Here is an 11,806-nt window from a genome sequence, read left to right as displayed (position 1 = left end):
TACCAGTTGCCAGGCAACCAGTGGAGGAAGTTACAGCTCCTAGACAAGATGTACAGTAGTCCTACACATAACCCCCCATCAAACTGCAAATTGTCGTTTTCACACTTCGGTTTTCATACGGCTAAACAAAGAAGATACAAAACGCTAATTAATGAGCTTTAAATAGTGGCAAGATAAGAGTATTTCCCAAAGTGTCAAACGTTTCCATTAAGGTTAGGGAAAGAAATTGTCACAATGACTAAATATTGACAAAGTAGGCAGAATATTTTGTGCCATGCTGTCACAACTTATCAATTACCTTAATAGTAATATATAAACGTAACTTAGGAGACAAGGTTTGCATACACACGCTAACAACACGCTATAATCCCAATTATATACATTTTAACCTTAAAATCAGCTTTTCACTAATGAGATCTTGAGCACAGACCTCAGGGGGTGACGATTCACCCAAGATTTCTATTCTTGCAGAGTCCATATGTCCCCACACGCCTGTAAGAAAACACTTTTTATTCACACACACTCCCTCTCTCTGCTCCTCACCTCTCCTTGGCACCTCTCCTCTGAGGCCTCTGAAGGCAGCTGGCTGTGAGAGCAGGTCTCTGCTCTATTAAAACCAGACCTCATCTCATCTGCCATCTATTCCACTGTAAATACACTCTGTATGTTCACACTGTGCTCTGCTCTCCTTGAGTGCCTCGACCCGATGTCCTCTCTGCACTGGCAGCGAGGCATATATTAGGTTCTTCAAGGCTGAGTATCCTTGAACCATTATAAAGTGCCTTTTTAGTGCTTCCTGTGCATATATCCAGCAGCTCAGTTCACTGAATGAAAATGTGACCATAAAGGACATTTGGCTCTTTATTAACACAAGGGTACTCTTTAAAGACACAGATTTTTTTTTAATTTACTGTTAAATTGACTCTCACGACAAAATAATGGCTAATTTGAATTGTAAAATTTAAACTCTAGCACCGCAATTCTTCCAGTGCTTTTAGATTTCACACAACAGACAGAAAAGTCCTTCAGAATAATATTCCCCACCTTCAATAGATGGCTTATTTGCCTTTTCATGGATCCTTAAACTCCATTAGCCTTTGTAGTGTTAAAATCATATTTCATTACCAGATTACTGTATGTTTCTTTCAGCTCAATTCCACAATAATGCTTGCAGCAGCTGTAAATCTATTTTATGTTACATCCCATAAATCCAGCTAGCAGTATGTACACACCAACAAAAAGGAGGTGTCATTTTCATTGCGGGGCAGCTGAAGGAGTAAATAAAGAAAGCGCTGTACATTAAGAGGAATTCTATAGTATATTAGTCAGATTATACAGTCGCAGCAGAGGTGAAAATACTCAAGGATATAAAGGGTTTGTTTAAAAAGACGAGCCATCTTCAAAGCGAGTAAAAGTCTGGTTTAGGAAAAACACATGAGATGTGCTGCATGCTTTTCATCACAGCGTGTGTTCACTATGTGCTGTTGGAGGCTTCAACATGGATCTGCATCAAGGTGCATGTGGGGTGAATGTTTCAGTTCACAAGAAAATAGTGGAAATGCTCAGAAATGTCTCTCCTGCAATATAAAGAAACCATAAAAAAACAACCCCTTTGCTTCAGATGTGGTCTAACTGAGCACACTCTCCTTCATTCCACCTGGCAGTGTAGTAAACTACCAGGCTTTTTGCAGGGGAGCTGTGATGCCTTACCCACAACCCATGGAGTCACTTTCCCAATGGATCCGGGTGTATGCCTTTTGGGCAACCTCTTAAATTCTAATATCAGACATAGCTATAGCTTACAGAAAACCTATTGGCTATTGCCAAAAAATGAGGTGAAAGTCAGATCTCCCACTACCTGTCGGATTGTGGCTCTCAGAAGTGAACAGTTGCATTCTTCTAGACAAAATTACTTACTCACTAAAGATACGGTCTTTCTATAAAAAATGGCAACCTTTCATTAATTATATGGACAATCTCCCATCCTGTATGATTAAATGACTGTCTGCATGTTCTGTCTATATAAGAGACCATGCAATTGTGGGTAAGACTAACCTACCCCATTTTGTAGTGTAGTATTTAATTCTATTAGCTACATTTTTATTTGCATTGTTAGGTGCCAATTTATTTTATTGTCTGTTCATTTATTTTTGAAATGTTCGTAATGTAAAATTGGTGTAGAATTGTTTGTAGACTGGCAGTTTGTGACTGTGTGCTCTGTATGTTGAGAAAAACTAAAATAAAATATAGGAGAAAAAAACCCAACCCAACAAAAATAATCCAGGATGCATATCTAAAATGATTCACTTGTTGTTTCTTTACCAATGGCCACTCCATAAACCAGGTTTGTAGCCTGGAATTTAGAATTTCTGAGGTTTTGAGGTTAGATTCTGAGATCATAAATCCCTGAAACTCCTTCCCCTCCTCCTCATAAAATTTGGCTAGACACCAAAAGAGGCTCTGAATTATTTACATGTTTATATTTCATTTAGTCAGTCAGACAGTCAATAATTCAATTATAAAGTCCATATAAGTAAAATTCAATTGGCAGAGGTGGGAGTAAGTCACATGTGTGCAAGGCATAAGCAAGTCTTAAGTCACTGTGGTGAAGGTAAAGCAATCACAAGTCAAGTCATACTCACAAACTCATAAAGATTGTATAACATGAGCTGAGAGGCCGTCTTGAAAGTGACATGTCTCCACAAGCGTTTATGAAAAAAAATTCCTGTACTAAAATGAAAAATTACTAAACAAACATCAAAAATATAAACATGTAAAAAAAAAAAAGAAAAATTCCTGAAGTAAAATGAAAAATTACTAAATAAACATCAAAAATATAAACATGTAAAAAAAACAAATTCCTGAATTAAACTGAAAAATTACTAAATAAACATCAAAAATATAAACATGTAAAAAAGGAAAAAATCCTGAATAAAAATGTAAAATTACTAAATAAACATCAAAAATATAAACATGTAAAAAAATAGAAAAATTCCTGAATTAAAATGAAAAATTACTAAACAAACATAAAAAAATATAAACTTGTAAAAAAAATTCCTGAATTAAAATGAAAAATTACTAAACAAACATCAAAAATATAAACATATAAAAAAAAGAAAAATTCCTGAATTAAAATGAAAAATTACCAAATAAACAGCAAAAATATAAACATGTAAAAAAGGAAAAATTGCTGAATTAAAATGAAAAATTACTAAACAAAAATATAAACATGTAAAAAAGGAAAAATTGCTGAATGAAAATGAAAAATTACTAAACAAAAATATAAACATGTAATAAAAGAAAAAATCCTGAATAAAAATGAAAAATTACTAAACAAACATCAAAAATATGAGCATGTAAAAAAAATAGAAAAATTCCTGAATTAAAATGAAAGATTACTAAACAAACATCAAAAATATAAACTTGTAAAAAAAAAAATTCTGAGTTAAATTGAAAAATTACTAAACAAGAATATAAACATGTAAAAAAAAAAAAGAAAAAATCCTGAATAAAAATGAAAAATTATTAAACAAACATCAAAAATATAAACATGTAAAAAAAAATCCTGAATTAAAATGAAAAATTACTAAACATCAAAAATACATAGCCTATATTAAAAAAAGGGAAGGAAGGATTGTAATGTAAAAAAAAGAATTAAAATGAAAAAATACTAAATAAACAGCAAAAATATAAACATGTAAAAAAGGAAAAATTCCTGAATTAAAATGAAAAATTACTAAACAAAAATATAAACGTGAAAAAAAAGAAAAATTCCTGAATTAAAATGAAAAATTACTAAATAAACATCAAAAATATAAGCATGTAAAAAAAAAGAAAAATTCCTGAATTAAAATGAAAGATTACTAAACAAACATCAAAAATATAAACTTGTAAAAAAAAAATTCTGAGTTAAATTGAAAAATTACTAAACAAGAATATAAACATGTAAAAAAAAAAAAAGAAAAAATCCTGAATAAAAATGAAAAATTATTAAACAAACATCAAAAATATAAACATATAAAAAAAAATCCTGAATTAAAATGAAAAATTACTAAACATCAAAAATACATAGCCTATATAAAAAAGGGAATGAAGGATTGTAATCCATTGCTGCCACCCAACTGTACTCACTGATCAAGACTGGGTGACACCCCCTACCACGCTTATAAAAATGTTCTGTTCACCCTTTTGCACCCTGACGACCTTAGGGCGGAAAGCGGTCTGTGTTTTAATGTAAGCAGCCATGTTTTGGAATAATGGTCTTTTAAATTAATTCAAATGCATTTGATTCTGCTCCACACATGAGTGCCTGAAGTTAATTTTTCCTCCCATGTGCTGACCCTTTTCTTAAAGAGCATCTGCGTTTTTTTCTTGAGTATCACAAGATAAAGAGAAGGCCTCGAGCACACCACCGCCTCATCAAAATGTCATTAACCACACTGTGTGTTCAGCTGTGCATTACATACTAAAGGGTGCCCTAAAGTCTAGTTCACATTACACGATTTTCACAACGATTTTGACGTCGCAGAGGATCTTGAGAGCCACCTTGGGTCGGAGGTGAGTCAGCAGATAGTCAGTCACGACGAGTCCTTATTTGTGAACAAGCCTACAAGCAAGTCGCCCCCTCGTCTGTGACTGGGACTGGATATCTGGCATGCTAGAAAACTGGAGAAGGCTGACACGACTGGCAAAGAGCATCAGCCAATGAGAGGTGGGATACGTCCCACGTCAGCCCGCAGGAGGACGGAGGAAATGTGAGGAGGACAAGCGGCAGGGTTGCCACTTGCCAGGTCTGCTTATTAGCCGCGACTTTGGGCTTGTTTTTTTGTAAAGTCGCTTACAAATATTGGCAGTTAGGTGTTGCGTTTTTTTGGGCTTGTTTCTAAAGCCCAAAAAGTTGCTTATTTGGGCTTGTTTCCATAGCCCTGGTTGCTTGTTTCTCTCCCTAGATCTGGCAACACTGACAAGCTGACAAGCAACAACAACAATGGCAGCATCCACAGGATCACAGGGAGCGCGCTGTGTTTGGACCCAGGCCCTGGAGGCAGATCTGATTCAACGCTGGGAAGAATATCTACGCCTTTACGATGTGTCGTCTCCAAGTTAAAAAATGTAGTTTGGTGACGTCACCTCGTTATCTGGGGCTCTGTCGGCGAGGGCTTGGTGGAGAAATCTTGAGGTGTGCACACACAGGTTGTAACACAGTTGGCGCAACTCCCGATGACAGAAACACATGTCGCCAGGTATGAACACTCAAAAGATTAGGATAGTCTCCGCGACGCAAAATCAGGGTGAAAATCATGCAATGTGTCACTATGAGATGCCAAGGGGTGTAACAAAGCAATGAGAATAGGTTGTCCCATCATTTTCAGCTGTACCTTGTGTTTAGTGCTAATTAGCAAATGTTAGCATGCTAACACACTAAACTGAGATGATGAACATGGTAAACATTAAACCTGCTTAACAGCACATGGGACAAGTTTGCCTTCATGGCTTTCAGGCAAAACTCTTTCCATTTGAACCCAAACCATGATCTGTTTCGTAAACCCAACCAAACCTCTCCCAACATCTGCTAAACATCAGCATGTTATCATTGAGAGATAAGAGCATGTTAGTAAGCTGACATTAGCATTTAGCTCTAAGCACGTCCTCAACGGTCGCTGTGACAATACCATTGACTTGTTTTTGAGACACTCCACTAATAAACCAACCAACAAACAGGAATGAACAACCCTCTTTAGGTAATTCAAAAGCAAATAAAATAAAAATAATTCTTGTCATTCACAGAAAAACAATGTAAAGAGAGAGAGAGAAAACCTGCAGCAATATAAGTTACACTACATTATGTAATAACTGTTCCTACATATTTCATTTTAGGAAAACATCATGCAGACATGCCACATTTAGGTTGTTAGCAGTCATAAAGCAACAGCGAGAGCCACGAGCAGCTTTTCCAAACATCTGTTAAGTGTTACTCACTAATAAGAGGTTCCCAGTGGTTGGAAGGACTCATTTTACAAACAGGTGTTCACAGGGGGGAGAGGGGAGGCATACTTATTTAAGACCATTATGTTAGCTTCGCCAAAATAAAAAGAAAAGAACACCTCTATTTCAAAAATTAACAGAATTGGAGCCTCTTGTCTTGGTACACAGCGTGATTAACATTTTGAAAGGGTACATCTAATAGAAATGTTATACAATGAAAACAGTACTACGAGTGAGTCATTGAACAACAGTGAAAAGGTAAAATATATCCAGCTGTCTGATTTTTAATAAAGTCATTCACACAGGTCTGAGTTAAAATGAAACACACGTTTCGTCCACGGTAGGATGATCAATATACATTTCCACTTAAATGGTGGTATCAGACATTAGTTTCTCCTTAATCTTCTCTATCAGCTGAACAAATTACAACATCGTATTGAACTGAAGGGGAGAGTGCTTCAGAGAGGTTGAGACTAATCTTATTTTACTAGGGGACATAAATCCCCGAGGTCTCCAGCCGCTCCTGGACTCATTCCTTGCAGTTTTAAAAGGTTAAGAGCCCCCTATAAATAAGCAGGACACCACATTAAGTTTCTGATCAAAATGAGGATACATGAGACCCTTGAGCGCTGTTGGAAAGTGTCATGTTGCATAAATTCCCTGACTTAATTGACAGCGATTACTCCCTAATTAGTCTGCAGAGACAAAAGAGGCGTGATGAGGGTGAACCATTTCTGTCAGTTTTAACACAGCGGTGCTGTCGTGATGCTCAGAGGTGCAACCTACTTGTGTCAGAGAGTGAACCATTTGTTTTTGGTGCGACTGCATGGAAACAACAAAAAGCAGGTAAGTATTTCACATTTTTGCTTCATAATGCCACTCTGTGTCGAAATGTTATGTCATCATTGCATCTTTCAAATAATCCTGAAAGCAAAGGGGTTTTTTTTGAGGGAAAGTGAAGCAAAAATTGATCAGCGTCCTTAGAGTGGAGGGTAAATGGACTTGGATTTGTATAGCTCCTTTCTAGTCTTCCAACCACTCAAAGAGCTTTTACACGACATGTGGCATTCACACACAAATTCATACCCTGATGTCCGAGGCAACCCTGCAAGGTGCCACCTGCTACTCAGTTACAGAAGTACTTCACTGCTGGAAAGATGGTCTATTCATAAAACAAGGCTGTCTGTGCAGCACAAAGACAAAAAAAGTGCTTCATGACCAAAGAGAACAGAGGAGAAGGGATGTGGATTTGCTTTTGTTCAAGAGATAGAAAGCTTACAGCTATCAGGATGCACCTGCTCATGGGTGACATAATGCAGCTTGGCCATTTTTCCCCAGGAAAGAATATGGCGGGCCAACTGGTACCACATGATCTTAAATTACAGTTAAGAGGTAAGTCAGTGGGTCTGCACCATTACTACAAAGGCGTACAACTGCTGTGCTCTGATTAGGTGGAGTCTGCACACCATTTGACTGTTATCGTTGGATCTGCTGCTAAATTTCAGCGGCAAGGGGGCGCCTGGTGGCTTAGTGGTTAGAGCAGGCGTCCCATATATGGAGGCAATGTCCTTGCCGCAGCTGCATGCTGCCCCCCTCACACTTGGACTGACTCTCTTATAAAGCCAAAAAAAAAAAATCTTAAAAGAGGAAAAAAAGAATACAAATTTCAGCAGCAAGAGCAGGGTTTACGTCAGTATGACCACATGGCCTACATACAAAAAAAAAAAAACAAGTCAAAGGAGATTGATAAGACAGAGAACTGATAATGGTCTTTCAGGCTCAAAATAAAATTATATTGCAAGCAATAATTTGTCAACTAGGAAAGCTAGGATGGTCTTTTTCCAATATGCCAACAGTTCTTGTTTGTTTCATCAGCTGACAATGACATGGTTGCTGCAGCTAGCTGACAAATTACACACCATTAAAACAGCTTTCCTGGCTCTCGATGAGCCATGTTAAGTGATGCAATGGCATGCTGAAATGGCAACACAATCACACTCTAACCTTGTCACATATAGACATTTGATCATGGACCTTCCACATCCAGATATGGCGTAAAAGGTACCCTGGGTGAGTTGGTTGTTGACATTCTGGGATGCTGTGTCAAGTTCTGCCTGTTACATGCATTATCTTCTTTCAAAATGCAATTCTGTTTTCACAGGAAATTTAACGTTTACATACAGTCTCTTTCAAAATAAACGCACTATGTAAGTACAACAACGCGAATTGAGGTTTTTGTCCTTCAACAACTTACATACGTGGTTAGGTTCAAGATAAAAGAACAGGGTTTGGCTTTAGAATCTCACAGGACGCAAACACCGCTCTCCTGGGTGAAAGTCGGTGTTTATTGTGTGACCCGTCCACCACCACTCCACCCTACTTGGGCTTTCGTTCTTTTTCCTATGCCGCGTTTCCCCCTGAGCCAGCCAAGCGCCGTTAAACTATAACCGCGACTGGCTGCGTATTATGGGGGTCTGCCCATTGGTCCAACAGCCCATTGGTCCAACAGCCCATTGGTCCGACATCCCATTGTTCCGATCATATTAAACCCATTGTTCTGAAGTCCCGTTGTTCCGAAATCATCATGATGCCCTGTGGTTAAGGTCTGGTTAGGTTTAGGCACAAAAACCACTTGGTAAGGGTTAGGAAAAGATCATGGTGTGGGTTAAAATGAAAAAAAAAGTGGCAAACACATAATCTGTGAGCCTGCTTCGCCTCAAGCCTTTCCCAGCTGACCCAGAGCAGGTCGCAGCGCACCATCAAGGTAGAAATATGCCTGCCGGGAGCCGTTCAGCACCGTGGAAAGCTCCCCACACAACTCCGACCCCAGAGTTAATAACAGGAGGTTATGGTGTTTCATTCTCTCCTCTCTATGACACTTTCTATCTCGACCAGTAGCCTACTTTTGTTGCGTTTGCTGATCCTCTATGGTACACAAATACAATATAGCCTAGTATAATCACATATCGGAACAACGGGACGTCGGAGTAATGAGAGTGCTACGGCACCGTATTATGCCGGCATTAAGGACTGCTTTTTTCGTCTGTGTCTGACATCGCAAGTCACTGTCCAAGCACCAGATTTTGACAACTCTGGAGCGAGACCAGGTTGGAAATGGAGTGAACCCAGTATTTTTAGCCAGTTGGCACCCACCTCTTGTTCAAAATTCTCATATTACAGCCAAACAGTGCACTAAAATATGTTTCTGAAGACATTTAGGCAAGAAATAGGCAATAGAATACCGGAATCTTGTTTCATATTTAGTCAGCACTGCCTAGTTTTTCCATTTGATTTGGGTTTTATCTGCATTTCCGTGAGAGAAAAGGGCAGGTCTTTCTCTTGATACCCTACTTAACTCTCTGTAGTCTCGCTCACCAGACCTTTCTCAAGAAAAGAAAGGTCTGGCTGGGCCGACTCTCACTTTGAAATTGGAGAAAAAAACGCCCGGCTGCTTGTACTTCTTTCAACCAGTCACAATCGTTCTTGGCGGTGCCACAGCAACGGTGCACTTGCAAAAATATTGCCGGGGGGAAACAAGTTTTGGTGTAACACGCCCACAAAAATATCGCCTACAGGACGCGAACCATGGCAGAAAAATGGCTACATCCCCGCAAGATCAAACACCGTAAAAGTTAGTAAAGGACGTGTTGAACACGGTTGAAAACTGCTACACAACCGGAGGTGGTAGGGCAGGACTTCAGCGGGTGGCTCGTTCCGCCCAATGAGAGGCTGATCTCTGCAGCGAACTTCCGCCCATTCAGACTAAACTCTCTGTGTCAGAGCCAGTGAAAAGCCACTAGATGACAAGTTTTGCACTGAGATGAGCGCTGGTAAGATGGAGGGAAGTTTACCACAGTGCAGTGGTAGTATCTCTTTAGTGTTCCTTTAACCATTCACACACAGTTTGACATTTGGACTTGAGAAGCTGGGAATCAAACTGTTGATCCATTAAGTGGGTGACCCTCTCTACATCCTGAGCCACAGCCACTCTGTGGCAGGTGGAGTGAAGGTTATAAGCGTGCAATATTGTGCCACAGTGTCCTTTTTATACAGCTGGGGAAGTCAGAAATGTTTATCATCTACACTTAGTACCTTTAACGGAAAACTTTGTTTGGTTATGAAAACATTTTGCAAAACAGCCTCGCTGCTGAGATGAGGGGACAAGGCAACATTGCTGCTCTGGAGTCTCAACAGGGTAAGAAACACAAGTGGACGATAAACAAACCATCTGTTTTATTTGGGAGAGAAAATGAAGGCAAATGTAAGAATTATTACCCAATCTGTTCAACAAGTCCTCCAGCCTAAAGAACAGATTTGTTATATGAGAATTTTATAATCTGGCTACCCAATCTGCAGGACGACATCATTTGTCAGTGCCTTCCAAACTCTTTACAAATGGCTGTTAAAAAAAAGGAAGATCTGTGTGACTTTCTCCTGATCTGCCACTGCTGAAGGTTGTGCAGCTAAAATAACTTTTGTTAACTTGGGAATAACAGATTTTTTTGTCTGCTTGGGGGCAGCGGAAACATGATGTGATCTCAATCTTTTAAATTCATACTGTAAAGTGAAAATGTTAACATGCGTTTGCTTTATTTACATTTCCGGGAGGAACGAAGCAACATTAGCATTTATTTAGAGCTGTGTTTCTGGCCATCTGGCTTTGGGCAGACTGACTGTACAGTAGCTGGAAACAGCTGCACGCTGCCTTCTGAAAACCTGACACTTGAGAGAACGTTGTGCCTTTCCTTCATCATAACAACCTTTAATTGTTTTGGGCTGCAGCTCTCCCAAATGTTGCTGTGAGCACTGTGTCTTTGAGCTTGTTCAAACCTGGTATTATCATGTCCTGGGTGATCCAATAACAAGTGGACAGCTGTCTGTCTGTGTCTGTCTGTTCACACCTGGCAGTTGAATGTGTCCCCACATGTGTCTTGTGTGACCTTTTGTATTTAGATCTCACGTCCCTGCTCTATATGAAAAGTGTAGATGACCTGACATGACTCTGACCAAATTTGGGTAGGTGAGGAGAAGCAATTGTTCCCAGAACTGGTTATCTGAATAAGAGCAAACAGCAGCTTAAGTGACAGGAAACACCTTTTAATGTGTGTAGTGGTGTGTCAGCTGATACTGCTTGTTTGTCATACACCATAAATTATCATGATGTACCAATTCTTCGGCTTTCTTGCAAGCAAACCCTCAAATGTCCGATCCTATGTGTTTTGACTTTTTATTCCAGAACATATGTAAATAAACACGTACAATATTTCCGTTTGCATAAACCAAATGCGTTGCTGTTTTGAAGTGGTGGGAGTTGTGCTTCGTGCCAGCTTCAGTGCCATTTCATTAGTTTACCTCGATTCATTGACCTTAGATTAATTTGTGGCGGCCTGCCCCAATAGCGACATTGACCACCACAAATTGGTTTCCTTGTCTTTCTTTCTTGTATTTTCACCAATTAATATAGGTAAAATCTTACTTAGTTGAAGAGCTGTGCATTCTGCAAGAGGAGTGCTGCTAGGAGACTACTGCTGGGCAAGTGTGCGCACACGGTGACGTTACTGTGTTACTATAGCATCACATGGCTAATGCTGCCGAACGTTTATTACCAGACGTAATGACAGAGCCATGTTGTTTCACTGTCGGTGTGAGTTTGTTGGGACTGTTTAACAGCTGTTGCTGTGTTAGCTTGTGCAAACCGGGCCGACATTGAACTGACAGTTCTTTGGGAGAAGGGAGGCTCCAGAATACTGGTGGGTGAGACGGCACAAATAAATCTTTTTGAACGACTCTTTTTAGTGTCTGGTATGTACCGGATCAGCCT

This window comes from Epinephelus lanceolatus, chromosome 15 (genome assembly GCF_041903045.1).
Source record: "Epinephelus lanceolatus isolate andai-2023 chromosome 15, ASM4190304v1, whole genome shotgun sequence".
NCBI lineage: Eukaryota > Metazoa > Chordata > Actinopteri > Perciformes > Serranidae > Epinephelus > Epinephelus lanceolatus.
The sequence above is the reverse complement of the archived record's forward strand: the minus strand, read 5'-3'. Positions refer to the sequence as shown.